The sequence below is a fragment of the Sinocyclocheilus grahami genome, unplaced genomic scaffold (assembly GCF_001515645.1).
Source record: "Sinocyclocheilus grahami isolate Dianchi unplaced genomic scaffold, SAMN03320097.WGS_v1.1 scaffold782.1, whole genome shotgun sequence".
Lineage (NCBI taxonomy): Eukaryota > Metazoa > Chordata > Actinopteri > Cypriniformes > Cyprinidae > Sinocyclocheilus > Sinocyclocheilus grahami.
This window is the reverse complement of record NW_015505961.1, coordinates 28,950-43,581: the sequence shown is the minus strand read 5'-3', so window position 1 is coordinate 43,581 and position 14,632 is coordinate 28,950.

Genomic DNA, 14,632 nt, shown 5'->3' with positions numbered 1-14,632 from the left:
GACTTGACTCAGGAAGATTAGCTGTGACTTGACTTGACTCAGGAAGATTAGCTGTGACTTGACTTGACTCAGGAAGATTAGCTGTGACTTGACTTGACTCAGGAAGATTAGCTGTGACTTGACTTGACTCAGGAAGATTAGCTGTGACTTGACTTGACTCAGGAAGATTAGCTGTGACTTGACTTGACTCAGGAAGATTAGCTGTGACTTGACTTGACTCAGGAAGATTAGCTGTGACTTGACTTGACTCAGGAAGATTAGCTGTGGTTTGACTGAACTCAGGAAGAACAGCTGTGACTTGACTTGACTCATGATAATGAACTGTGACTTGATTTGACTCATGACGATCAACTGTGACTAGACTCGACTCAGGAAGATCAACTGTGACTAGACTTGACTCGGGAAGATTAGCTGTGGTTTGACTGAACTCAGGAAGATCAACTGTGACTAGACTTGACTCGGGAAGATTAGCTGTGGTTTGACTGAACTCAGGAAGATCAGTTGTGACTTGACTAGACTCATGACTATGCTATGTTTTTCTATAACAAACTATACAATATTTTCTATAAAAACGTTAATGCCCTGGCAGTGGCAAATAGCTTTGGTTTTATATTTAATTTGATTACATTAATTTTATAAGTTGAAATTTACAATAAATATTTTAACTGCTACTATGTAAAAGGAACACTGCTGTAAAAAAGTACCTAATTTGTTTAAAGTGTTTGCAGACCAAATGTTATTGCACTTTTGTTCATATAGCAGTACTATATGAATACACACACACACACACACTGAATTTGCATATAAGCCAAGTCAGGAAGTCGCTTCTGACAATATAGATACAATGTAAACAGAAATGGAAGGTGGTGAAAACTTCTTTTGTAAAAAAAAAAAAAAGTTTTGATTAAGTCAACAAATGATGTATAAGTGTTTTCACACATAATCGCTGTGTATAGGACGTCAGTAAATGAGTGTGGCATTAAAATGGCAGTGTTTCCTAAATTAAACAAAAGAGCTTTTAGTTTCGAATGATGTGTGTAATGTAGAGTTTGAAAAAAAAAAAGTTTGTTTTACAATATCAAACTGAGTTTAAAGCATGTAATGTGCTTATAGTTTTGCAGACTTGGTCCAAAGATTAGGTATATGAGTGAATGGTTCCACTAAGTGGGCCTCAAGTATCACTTTTATCGCTGTGTATAGGACGTCAGTAAATGAGTGTGGCATTAAAATGGCAGTGTTTCCTAAATTAAACAAAAGAGCTTTTAGTTTCGAATGATGTGTGTAATGTAGAGTTTGAAAAAAAAAAAGTTTGTTTTACAATATCAAACTGAGTTTAAAGCATGTAATGTGCTTATAGTTTTGCAGACTTGGTCTAAAGATTAGGTATATGAGTGAATGGTTCCACTAAGTGGGCCTCAAGTATCACTTTTAGTGTCTAAGCAATTTTAAAAAACTGTAAGTCAAAATATGACAATTTCAACTTCTTCTCATATATATGAATTTTATGTCATAATTATAACTTGGAATGTCTTATTTTTATCTCATAATTTCGACTTTTGTTATAATTATTAGTATGCCACGATTGATTTAGCATCTCATAATTTAGACTTTTTCCCACAAATATGAGTTTTAATGTTGTAATTTTGACTTATTGGAAATTGTGACTTATTCAGCTGGTTTCACAGACAAGGTTTAAGGCTAGTTCCAGACTAAAATGCATGTTTGAGCAGTCTACTCAAAATGACTTGAATCTCAAAATTTTTACTTTTTATAATTATTAGAATGCCATAATTTTTTTATGTCAATTTGGAGTCTTTAATTGCATAATTCTATAATGTCATAATTTCTGCTTAGAATATAATCATTTTGACTGTTTATCCCACAATTATGCCTTTTTATTTCATAATTTCGACTTTGATGTCTGGTAATTATGACTTAAAATGCATATATGTTAATTGTTAGCATGTCGTAATTATGATGTAGAATGTCATAACTTTTTTTTTTTTGTCAGTTTCATTTTTCTATATCACAATCATTGTTTTTATGTCATAAGTAAGTTGTTATTGACTTTGTCATAATTTTGACTTGTTTAATCACATAATTGACTTAGAATGTCATTGTAACTTAGTCTGTCATAATTATGAGTTTTTAAGTCAAAATTAAGATTTAGCAAAGCATGATTTTCTTATAGGGTAAAAATGAGCTTCCATGCAAGAATCATACACACATTTTACACGTCACAGCATTTCTTTACGTTGCATGTTTGAGAATCATAAAACAAACAAAAACTAGATTGTTACAAATGTTATAATACTATAAAATACTTATAATACTATAATTATTTTAAGGTTTACATTACTTTGACATTAAAATACAGTAAACTAGCTAACATTTATAACAACAGAGTGACAGGAAATTTAACATCTGTCTCTTTAATGACCAACTTCATCAATTTCTCCATGATTTTCCTCTTTTGTAACATTGTAAGCCAGGTTTCTGTCCCATTTTTGTTCTCTCCAGCTTGTTTCTATGCAATTGGCCTTTTGTATAGTTTTATAAGTTTACTGCTGTTTTCACAAAAGGCTGTGAAAATTAATCTGCATTTTAGGGTTATATTACAGTGAACCAGGGGAATAACACTCCCGATGATATGACTGTACAAGGCCTGGAGGCTCAACTCACTCATCACTATAGGTTTCCTTTTCAAGTGTTTGGAGGCCGATGTTACGTTTAGGCGCTAAACTAGACAAATTATACTTTAAACTCTGCATGTTACATTCTAGCTTTGCCTTTTATCTTCAGCACTTGATGAATGTGTTTAGATAAATAGGATTAGATTTTTATTGAAATGCAGAAACTACTGTACGCTGCCATCTGCCATTGTAAGATTGTGTTTTATGATTGCCCATGACGTAAAAAAAAAAAAAGTTTGTTTGACTGGTTGCACTGTTAACATTGTTGGCTTTTTATGAATAATGGTCTCTGCTCTTCAATTCCCTAATTTCTGAGTCTCTTTGGATAAAAGCATCTGCAAAATGAATCAATGCGTACAATGTGTGTTTTTCTCAGTGTGTGTGTGTTTCTCATTTAGAAGAAAGGAACTGAAACAACTGCATTGTTTTCCTTTAATGACTGATCATACAACAAGTGTAGACCACAACAGATCAATCAAACTAACAATTGTAAGAAAAAGAAAATATGTAGGGCATGAACTTCACATGAACTCAGAAATGCATGATTTTGTTCCACGTGATGAGCATGCATACCAGCTAGTTTCACTTACCATCAAACACTGACTACGTTTACATGGACATCAGTATAATTATTAACCTTATTCTGAATAAGACAATATTACGATTAAGGTGTTTACATGCGTTGCTTTTAGAATATTCCTTTCATGTTCCCGTTTTACATGTTATAGTACAGATCGATTAATGGCACACGTCACAACGTCCCCTCCAGAATTTCACATATAAACATATAGTTCGTCTTCATTATGATGCCATATACAGTTTTGGGTGTTTCATTTTTAATTTACTGAAAGCTTCAAGTGCAGTTAATTATTTGTCATGCTATACATGCAAACTGATGACGGCGTTGTTAAAGCCATTCTTTTGTTTGCCGTCAAACAGTTGAGCACTGCCGTGTGTGTATCCTGTCGCAAAATGTGGTGAAAAGTCCTACACGACGGTAATAATGTGATTAAGGTGTGTACGTCTTTACTGCACTTCAATAATACAACTAAAATAGGAATACTCCACATGTCTTAATTCGATTAGTGTTTACTTCGATTATGACTTTAGCCGGATTAAGGTAATCAGAAATCTCTGTTTACTTGGTAGATTCTTAATCAGAGTATTGTCTTAATCGTATTAAAATCGGAGCATTGTTGTCCATGTAAACCTACTGACTGATAGGACAGCCATATCTGTAAATGGCAGATATTTCAGAAACTCCTTTTCATGTTCTGTCTAATATTGAAAGCCAGGGACGGATTAATGCACGGGCCTACTGGGCACTTGCCCAGGGCACTAGAACAGCAGGGGGCTCTGGAAAATTTACCGTGTGATTGTTTTTCATATAATTATTTTATTTTATTTTATTCCAATAAAATGGCATTGAATACTGTGGAATAATGTGAATATTTTTGCAATTGTGAAGTATTAATTGTGGTAAAAAAAATAAAATAGTTTTAAAGCATTGCTGCGCTGTTGAGAGGGACATCTAGAGGCGAGTAAAAATCACTGCGTAATATAAAGCAGTCACGCGTAGAAGACGGTTAGTCAAAAATAGCAAAAATGAGTTTAAAACCACAACCAAGTGGATCAATGAAGAGAAAACTAAAAAAAGACAAAGAAGCAAGAGAAGCTCAATTCCTACAAAAGCTACCAACAATCTCCAGCTTTTTAAAAAGCAATGCAAACAGGCCTGATGATGCTAACAACGTCCTTTATGCTACTTCAAGTGACGATGGCGCTAGCACAAGTAACCGTGATAGCAGTGATTTTGAGCCGGCCTGTGAGCAGCAACAAAATCCGCGGGCGCCTCCGCCTCCTCCACAGCCACCACCACCACCGCCAGCACAAAGTCTTCTTAATCAGGAGGATGACGAACATAGTAAGATAAAAAAAGATGATGACCCCCTGTTTTGGGAGACAAACAGCAACCCAGCATTGTGGGGAGAGTTTAAAAGTGATTCGGTGAAAAATATTCTATTAACAGAGGGGCTGCCGCTTTCCTTAACCGAAGCTCAAAATATGCATCTTCCCTAAGGGATAGTGGTCTGGGTGGTAAGACTCGCTCCCTTACCAATGATTTATTACGCACTCGCTTACAAAACGGCCAGATTGTTTCACGAGAGTGGCTTTTATACTCCCCATCAACAGGACAGGTCTTCTGCTTTTAATGCAAACTTTTCTCATCCAAACGACATGCCTTTACAGATGGGTTCAGTGACTGGAAGCACCCAGAACAAATTTCTGAACATGAGAGGAGCCCTGGTCATATGTCTTGTATGCTAGCCTTATTGCATAGATCTAAAAACACTCAGGCGATGGACTCGGCTCTGGTCAAACAAATAGCTGGAGAGAAGGAATGCTGGAAACGGGTATTGAAGCATGTGGTGGCAGTGATAAAGATTTTAGCTGAAAGAGGACTGGCGTTCAGGGGGGAGGACGAGCTCCTTGGTTCGTCTCACAAACAAGTAATCGCTAATGAATTAAAGATGCCAAATATTTTTCAGTCATCATTGATTCAACACCAGATTTGTCTCTCACAGACCAGTTAACGTTCATCTTCCGATTTGTCAATGAGAAAGGGAATGTGATGGAACGATTCATAGGTTTCCAGCCCATTTCAGGTAACACGGGTGAGAGTTTGTGTGATTGCGTCATTAAAATTGTAAATGACCTTGGCTTGGACATATTAAATTGTAGAGGTCAATCGTATGATAATGCGAGTAATGCCTGGCAGGTACAATGGACTGCAGGCTCACTTAAAACTGAGAGAGAGAGAAAAGTTTCACACCTGATGAAAGATTACACTACAGAGATCACCGAAACCACTATTCTTAATCAGAGTTTATAACAATGCAACTGTTCATGTTTTGATGTCATTTGAAAGGTCTCTGTGTGTCTGGTAAAAGGTCTCATTCTCTTAACAATAGGACAGACAGCCATCAAGATTAGAATATACTGAAAACAGACTACTCCCAGTGTCTTTCATGCAAATTAGCTTCTGTCCCAAAAGGTGTTAACTCTACTTGATCAATGCAAATTTCAATTGTTAGTTTCTGTCTCCATTTCGTGGGATGACTGTCCTAGTCTTAAGGTATTTAAGTGAAAACTGCAAGAAAGTCAGGGCGATTCTGTAGTCAGAAGCCCAGAGCATAGAGTGTCCACACACTTTATGTTATGTATCTTTCTAAAGTCAGGTATGCATCTTACTCTTAGACTCATCTTTGAGAATTGGATGTCTTGTATTGATTTGATATCTTTGAAATTGGCTGTGTAATTGGCATAATACATATTTACCTGACTGATAATAAATGGTTACATTTTAATTTATTCTGACTAACACTGAGATTATTGACTCTAATTAATTGTTAAGTCTATAACACTGCAAATCTGCGCTCAAGTTAGGAACATATTATAATGATGTTTTAGGGCTCCGGCTAACACATTGGCATTAGTTATGTATACTTAGACTGTAGAGGCTATTGGGTTTTTCTGTTTAGACGACGGTGTGTTGTTGACCAACCTAAATTCGGGTCAGCCTCAACCTCTCGTTATTGTAATATTATTCTAACTAAGTGTATGTGAGAAATCACGGCCTGATTATATAAAGTTACTTAGAAGAAGTTAATTTGCTCAACTTGGTTCTATAGTAATGGTCATGACCTCTGGTTAAATATAGTCTTACTTTAAGTGTGTTCGGATCTATGGGGACTAATAAAAGTATTCTAGAATGAGCAAAGTATGGCACGGGCCATCCAGAGTATTAGTCAATCGCCTCTGTCTAATGACCAAGACCGACGAGTTTGTGAATATGAGATCCGTACACCGGGCAGTACGAGACTCAACGTGTTATAGGAATAAGATTAATGAGATGCAATACGATTAAAAATAGAATAATCAGATGTCTGAATAACAATAATATTTATAATTAGAGATGAACAAACAACCGATTGCCATTTCAGCCTAAATTCGAGGTCATAATAAAATGGAGTCAGACTAGAGTTCAACCTAAATTGAATAACTTTGCGCGCTGAAAAGACAGAAACCTTGCATGTATCTTTCTAAAGTCAGGTATGCATCTTACTCTTAGACTCATTTTTGAGAATTGGATGTCTTGTATTGATTTGATATCTCTGAAATTGGCTATGTAATTGGCATAATACATATTTACCTGACTGATAATAAATTGGACCTTACAAAGTGGTGACCCCGGTGTGATCTCCCTTCTTAGGCGAGTGATGTCTTTCCAGTGCATATTTTTAGTTTTGATTCTCACAGAGGAGATGAGCTTGGTGCCGAAACCCGGGATCCCTTGCATTGAGTTTTCTGAGATTTACTTTCGTCATCAGAGTGAGGATTTTTTCACAGTTGATCTTGTGAACGGATTAAAGCTGACCTTCTGACCACGGAGAGGGTAAGTATGTTTTCGTTCTCCATTTGCATGATATAGAAATTAGAAGGTTGTAATTAGCTTCAATAGTCTCATTACTATACAATCTGACAACATTCAGATTATCTCCTCAGGGATGGAAGGGAAAATCTCTAACGAAAGTGACGTATTGTTTGCTTTATGGAGCAAAAAAGTTGAGCCTACCTTGCGCAGACTCCAAAGAGAAGGTCTTGAGTTTAAAGATTCAGATTCTAAAATGATTGTATGGTGGACTGCAATTGCATGGCAATATAATAGAGGCTTTAAACTACATGCATTGTATGAGGCTACGTGATTTGATGACACATCTATCTTTAAGTATAGATGCTAAATGTAAAGAATTGCATTAAAAAAATGCAGAAGTACAAAAGTCAGAGGAAAAAATTCAGGATCTTCAGTCACAGCTAGATAAAGCTGAACAGTTAGCCCTGAGTGAAAAATTTAAAAATCACAAGGACACCATTGCAGTTCTCAAGGCTAAGCTAAATGCACACGATGTCTCCCAAAACGCTTAACAGCGATGGGGCTAAAAAGCATGTCCACTTCTTGGAAGAGGTGACTTGCTGTGATGCCTCTAGAACTTTTAGTTCAGAGAAAGCGTGTTCAAGATAGTGTGCCAGTTTCAGTTCTTAAGGTGATGCAGCACCATAATATGATAACATTTCGTCTTGTTGTGTGATTTCTGCTGCCAGCTCGTTTCCAAGAATAAGCCTACATAATGTTAAACAAGACTTCACTTTAAACCTTAAAGGGGTCATATGATGCGATTTCAATTTTTCCTTTCTCTTTAGAGTGTTACAAGCTCTTGGTGCATAAAGAAGATCTGTTAAGTTGCAAAGACTAAAGTCTCAAATCCAAAGAGATATTCTTTATCAAAGTTAAGAGTCAGCCACGCCCCCCTAAAACGGCTCGTTCTAACACGCCCCCACATGTCTACGTCACTGTGTGGGAAGATTTGCATAACGCCGCCCAAATGTTCACGCAAAGAAAGAAGGCGTAACTTTTATTCTTCTTTGCCGCAAGCCTGCTGGACGCTACTTCGTCGAATCCGCCGGCCGCGCCGTTCTCAAGCCCGCCCGCCTCTGCTCACTCAAGCCGGCCTCCGCATACTCTAGGCCGCGGCTCACTCTAGGCCTCCGGCCTCTGCTCACTCAAGGCTGTGTGTGACGCTTTTTCGTTGTGAAAGCGAAACTACTTAGTTTGGTCTTCCAAAAGAGAACATGACTAGAAATCATTGGTTAAGTTGTATTTACAACACTGTTCCAGAACAGTTCAACCCAAATATTCAGATGTGTGCAGCACATTTTATGGAGGACTGTTTCCTGATCCTGGTAGAGTAGACTACAATGCCGGCTGTTCTGACTCACAGTCTGTAAGTGCGTTTTCATATTTAAAGAATTTGCCACTGATGATTCAAACGCGAGTTTTTTGAGCAGTGTAGAGTAGCACTTGTTGTTTGTCATTTCTCCGATCACAAATGCAGACATGGTTTTATGTTATGCTCCGGCCGGACACGGCATCACAGTATGGTAAGGGCAACATTTCCGTCAAACGCTTGAGGTATTCGGCCAATCACAACGCACTGGATAGCTGGCAAATCACAGCACACCTCGCTTTTCAGACCGATGAGCTTTGTAAAAATCGACACGTTTCAGAAAGGCGGGGCATAGAGGAGAAACAATAATGTACAGTATGTGGAAAATATAGTTTTTTTTTTACCTTAAACCACATAAACAAATTTCATTACACCAAATACACAAAATAATGTTCTTTTTAGCAGCATCATATGACCCCTTTAAAATAAATAACATTTCTGCAACCGTTTAACCTTTACTTGTCATGTAATGTATACTTTGTTTGCCACCGACATGCTGTCGGCATTGTCCGTTTTCTCCGACATGCTGTGACTGAAAATCTGAAAAATCTGAAAAACTGAAAATAGAACTATAAAATACACCAAAAATGACGGGACATGTGGCCAAGTATGGTGACCCATACTCGGAATTATGCTCTGCATTTATCCCATCCAAAGTGCACACACACAGCAGTGAACACACACACACCGTGAACACACACCCGGAGCAGTGGGCAGCCATTTTTTTTGCTGCGCCCGGGGAGCAGTTAGGGCTTTGGTGGTCATGTGCTGGTCTTAAGCTGGATGGACCAGTTGGGGGTTCTACCTCTCTACCTTGGGGGTCCGCCTCTCTAACCATTAGGCCAGGACTTCCCCACAACTGCAACATAATTACGAAATGAAACAATTTTATTCATGCGCTGTAATCCAAATCTTCAGAATCCATACGACTGTGAGGAACAGACCCAAATCCAAGCCTTTATTCGGCGATCTTCATCTCCATCCCAAGCAGCGAGTCCAGTGACCGCAAACAGCAAAGCCCGCACTGACTGATGTGCTCTTTACAAATTGCCGCTTCAAACGACAGGCTTTACGACAGGATAATCAAACACTCATTGGCTCTTGCCAGCATTCGTCACAGATTGCGACATGCCGTGTTTCTGGTGAGGTGTGTTTGAATGATGTACGCGCACCTTCATGAGTTCACAGAGTGGATCGGGAAAATAATCTGGATAATATTTTCAGCGATTAACAACAAAAATTCTGCTCTGCACCTCACACAATACTGTATTCCACCAGAGAGGACTGCGGCTGCACCGCATCGTCATTTGGATTACTTTTGGTACTGCTTTTGACATTTTTGCAATAAATAAATGATTGTAATTGCATCTGATTGTAATTTCTCTTATACTGTACAAACATGTTTAGGTTTATAGGTAGGAGTGGGATTAGCGACTATAAAATATTTGAATTCTATATTGTTACTAAAATGGTTATTTTCCTGCATATTTTGGTCAATTGTGTTTTATATCCTTTTATATTCCCTATAAAATGGGTAGGTCAAGGCATCTAAAAATCGAAATTGCTTATTAATAAAATGATAAAAATGCATATGCATATTTTGGGCCCAAACTTAAACCTACCCATTTTTAAAAACAGCATTTGCTGGTTTTGTTTTGAATCTGGGATGCTGGTTTGAGCTGGTTTAAGCTGGTCATTTGCTGGTTTATGCTAGTCCAGCTGGTCCTAAACTGGTCTGACCAGCTTAAGACCAGCACATGACCATCTAAGGACCAGCTTAAACCAGCTCAAAAGGGGTCTAAAATCTAAATCCCTTATTGATAAAATGATAAAAATGCATATTCGCTATAAAATGGGTAGATTAAGGGGTCTAAAAATCTAAATCACTTATTGATAAAATTATAAAAATGCATTGATACGAATATCTTAATTATATAAACGATACGTAAATATTTTAAACTTTTTTTTAGCTAAAAATACGTAGCGATTTGTATGTTTTAAACGTTGAAATACATCTAAATTGTACGTTTTAGCATCAAAACAAACGTACAAAAATTTACATTTTGGGCCTGTAAATGTTACGTATTAATACCTACATATAAACATGAGACCAGGCTGGGGTCTATTTCCAGCTGTTTTATCTTCCATTTCTCTTCTTTTTCTCTTCTAATCTTTTTCTCTCTCTCTGTCTCTTTCTTTTGTGTTTCCGTGATGCCACAGAAGACAAAGACACATTTCTTATTTGTTGTCGGCTATAACAATGCTTCCCCCCCCCCCCCTTCAATTAATATAAATAACTAATATTCCTGCTCACTATATTGTCTTTGAGCAGGTTAATGCTCACCTTAATTTCACCTCAACCAGCTACATTTATCTGTAAAATAGACAGATTGATAGCAATGTCTATGAAAAACAGTTCATGGATATTTATCTTCAAAGTGGTGTTGCTGAGATGCAAGACAATCAAGATGAGATTAAATCAGATGAGTTTAAAGGTAGTGGACAAGTTTTACTGAGGATTACAGACAGGTGGAAAAATCATTGTCTTTCTTCCTCAACAAGTATTAAGAGAGAGCTTACAATTTTGCTAGACTAGCTGAATCTTGCACAGGATAAGTGATATGACTGAAATAAGATTCTCATTTTGTGGAAGTGATCCCCTTTAATTTCTTATAGCAGGACCATCAGTAAAGGAGACACTCTTGCAGAGTCAAATAAAATATAAAAATTTATTTTTATTTCTGTCTTGGGAGATAGAGTAGTTCATTTTATTTATTTATTTTTTTCCCAGTGGTGATCAGGTGTTATTCCTATTATGAGCTGTAGATGGCAACTGTGTATAATATACAAGAAATCGGTACAGGGTGGCCCTTATTTTTGCACTTTTGAAATCTTCTGCTCTCACCCATCCAGTCAACTCCCCTTCATGAGAAATGGAAACAAACCAAATTTCACTGAGATTGGACTACATTTGGGGTGTCCTCAATAAAACAGAAATTCTGTCTTTTTTGGTAACTGTCTTACTAAACTTTGGTAAACAAAGTCTCAATTCATGTAATGCAAAGGCTTTATAGCTTTAAACCTATACCTTTTGTTTTCAAGCAATCTGACAGCAGTGTCTTAAATATATAAGTCAATATAGCAGAAAATCTATCACAGACAAAGGTGATCCATTCAAAAAGTTATCTTTAAAAGTCACTTTTCACACCGTCTAGCTATGCTATAAAAAGACTAAAAGAGATTTTGGCATAACAGATATTCACAAATACTAAAACAAGACAGAAAAAAAAGGATTTAGTGATTATATGGCTTAGATTGAGCCAACCTTGTATATTCTGTCCTACAAAGGTAGACATTCATAATTATAGGTTACACACCAAATTTGCTTCAGGGAATATTATGTTCAGGATAACAAGTTGTATAGAGATATTGGACATATCGGCCGTGAGCAAAGTGACACAATCCTCCACAAAACTCCTCAAGTTCTCTTACTATCTCCGAGCTATAAGAGTAGCACTTCATAGGCAAAACTATTTTTAGAGAGTCAAAAACCCCTGGCTTTCATTGATATTCATGCGAGAGTCCTAGTTTATCATAGTTAAATAGTTTTAAATAATCAGTTTAATTTGTTTTCTTGTGTTATGGGCCAATATTAATTCACTTAGGTAAATTTGTTATTTTCTTCCAGCATTTCTCTGAAGCTTTCACTGTAGAAATTGTATTGCCTGTTGCTGATAAAAATATTTCTAGTGTTTGGTTATTATCTCTTAATCTTCTGCAAAGTATATCAGTATCTTTATGCCTCACATGATTGGCTGCTTGCTGCAAATGTCATATTTTGATTTGCAAATGATTCTGCTGCTGGTTATTTGTGCATCATTTTCCACTCAGTCAAACTTATGATAAATTCATAAATATTTAACTCCAGTTGGCATGCATGAAGAGGATTTTACAACTGTGATTGAAAACAGACAAATCAATGAACAGGGCAAGTGCAGAAAATTAAATACCTTTATAAAAGCAAATGAAGAAACCATTATAAGATTTTTGTGAGAGCAAAGAAAATGAAAGGGACTATAAGGCCAATGGCTTTGATGTGATTGATTGTGTCAGAAATGAGCAGGGAGGGAAATGTAAATATACTGGTATTCCTGAAAATGGCTTTCAAATCACATTGACATGTAAAAAAGGTAAACCTGTATATTACATAGCTCCTGAAATGACAGTGCTCCTGATAGCCTAACAGATACTAGCAGTTTAATACTCAACTTCGTTAATAAAGACAAAACTACGATGAAACTGATCGAATTAAAAAAATGGAAATGATTACTTTGGTACATTGAGAAGGCATAAATATAAAATATTAATAATAATAATAATTACAAAACAAACAAACAACAACAAAAAAAACAGGGCAGCAGGCCAAATCGCCAGAGCACCGGGAATTCCCCCGGTGCTCCCGATGGCCAGTCCGGGCCTGATATTCATGTATTATGTAGTTTTGACTCATTTGGTCATTTGGTTACCAGGTGTCTATTTGGTGTCATCAAATTGATTTTTTGAAAGGACACCTAGACTTTTTTTTTTTTTTTTAAATAAAAGTTTACAGAAACTACACTTTTGGGAGTATCATCCTCATATTTGAATCAAAACATGATCAGATATTCAGCTTTATCTTTATGGTGTTTTCAGGCCTTTGGCATCAAAGCCTCATCCATTTTTCCCTTAGTGAATTTGATTCAAAGATATTGTGAGTCACTTTCATGTATATTTTACCTTGTTTTACTCTGTTGCTGTACTAATTTTCAGTTATTATGACTCTAGAGTAACAAAGGATCAAGTGTCTAGTTTCAAACAATACCAGATTTTTAGAGAAGGGTCTGGCTGCAGCTGGCGCTTGCACTCTCAGACTTGCACTCTCAGACTTGCACTCTCAGACTTGCACTCTCAGACACTTGCACTTCCGCTAGTGACGTCACTTGCAGTCTTTATTATTTTTTATTTTGTTCTATTTATTGATCTCTTTTTGTTTGAATCTCTCAACATTTTACAACAGTAACCAGGTGGTGAAGACAAGAAAAAATAAACTAAATTACGAAGTCACTTGCAATCGCCACTTGCACTCTCCGATACCTGCAACGTCACTTGCAGTCGACACAAATCGTGCATGTTGCCAATGGAGACAAGACACTGTGGTGGTGATTAAATGAATACAACTAATTTTATACTATAACATACAGGGTCCTGCAAGAAAAAGACAAGACCCGCAAATCCGTGGCCACAGAACAGCAGAATATGAACGCAATGCACAAAGTCTCTCGTTAAGCGTTTTCCTCCTGTAGAAAAACATAAACACTTAATATGGCTTAATGTATTAAGATGCTATTCAAATATCAAATTCAATATACAGTTTATTAATATAATGAATATGTATACAGTATTTTCCTCCCACACCGCAAAACGTGGCATAATGGACTAAGATGATAAAGACCAAACTCAATGCTCTTGATTATTAAAATATAGCCTACATAACTAGTATACAGGCAAGCAGGTGAGCCCAGAATAAACGCAACATGCACAGTTTCGCGTTAAGCGTTTTTCCATATAGAATAAACTGTCTACAGCTCTTTTATATCATTGACTTTGTCCATTAAGCTACATTACGTGTTTTATTTATAATGATTTTCTATTGGAGGAAAATGTTTAACGTGCAATTTAACACATTGCCTTCTGGGCTCGTCTGCTTGCCTGTATGGAGTTGATCCTTTTAGAATCACTTAATGCATTTCATAATGCACGTTCATATTTGCAGTTCTGTGTATACTTTGAGTCAACAACAAGACATATAGGCTACTGAATTGTCTTTATCATCCAGTATTATGCCACATTAAGCGTTTTGCTGTATGGGAGGACAAGTGAAAGTTTGCGCATTGTGTTCATGGCCATCTGCTTGCCTTGTAGCACATTAAATAATAACTATATATCGAATTTGATCTTTTAATTGCACTTAATGTATCTTAATACATTAAGCCATATTAAGTGTTTATGTTTTTCTACAGGAGGAAAACGCTTAACGAGAGACTTTGTGCATTG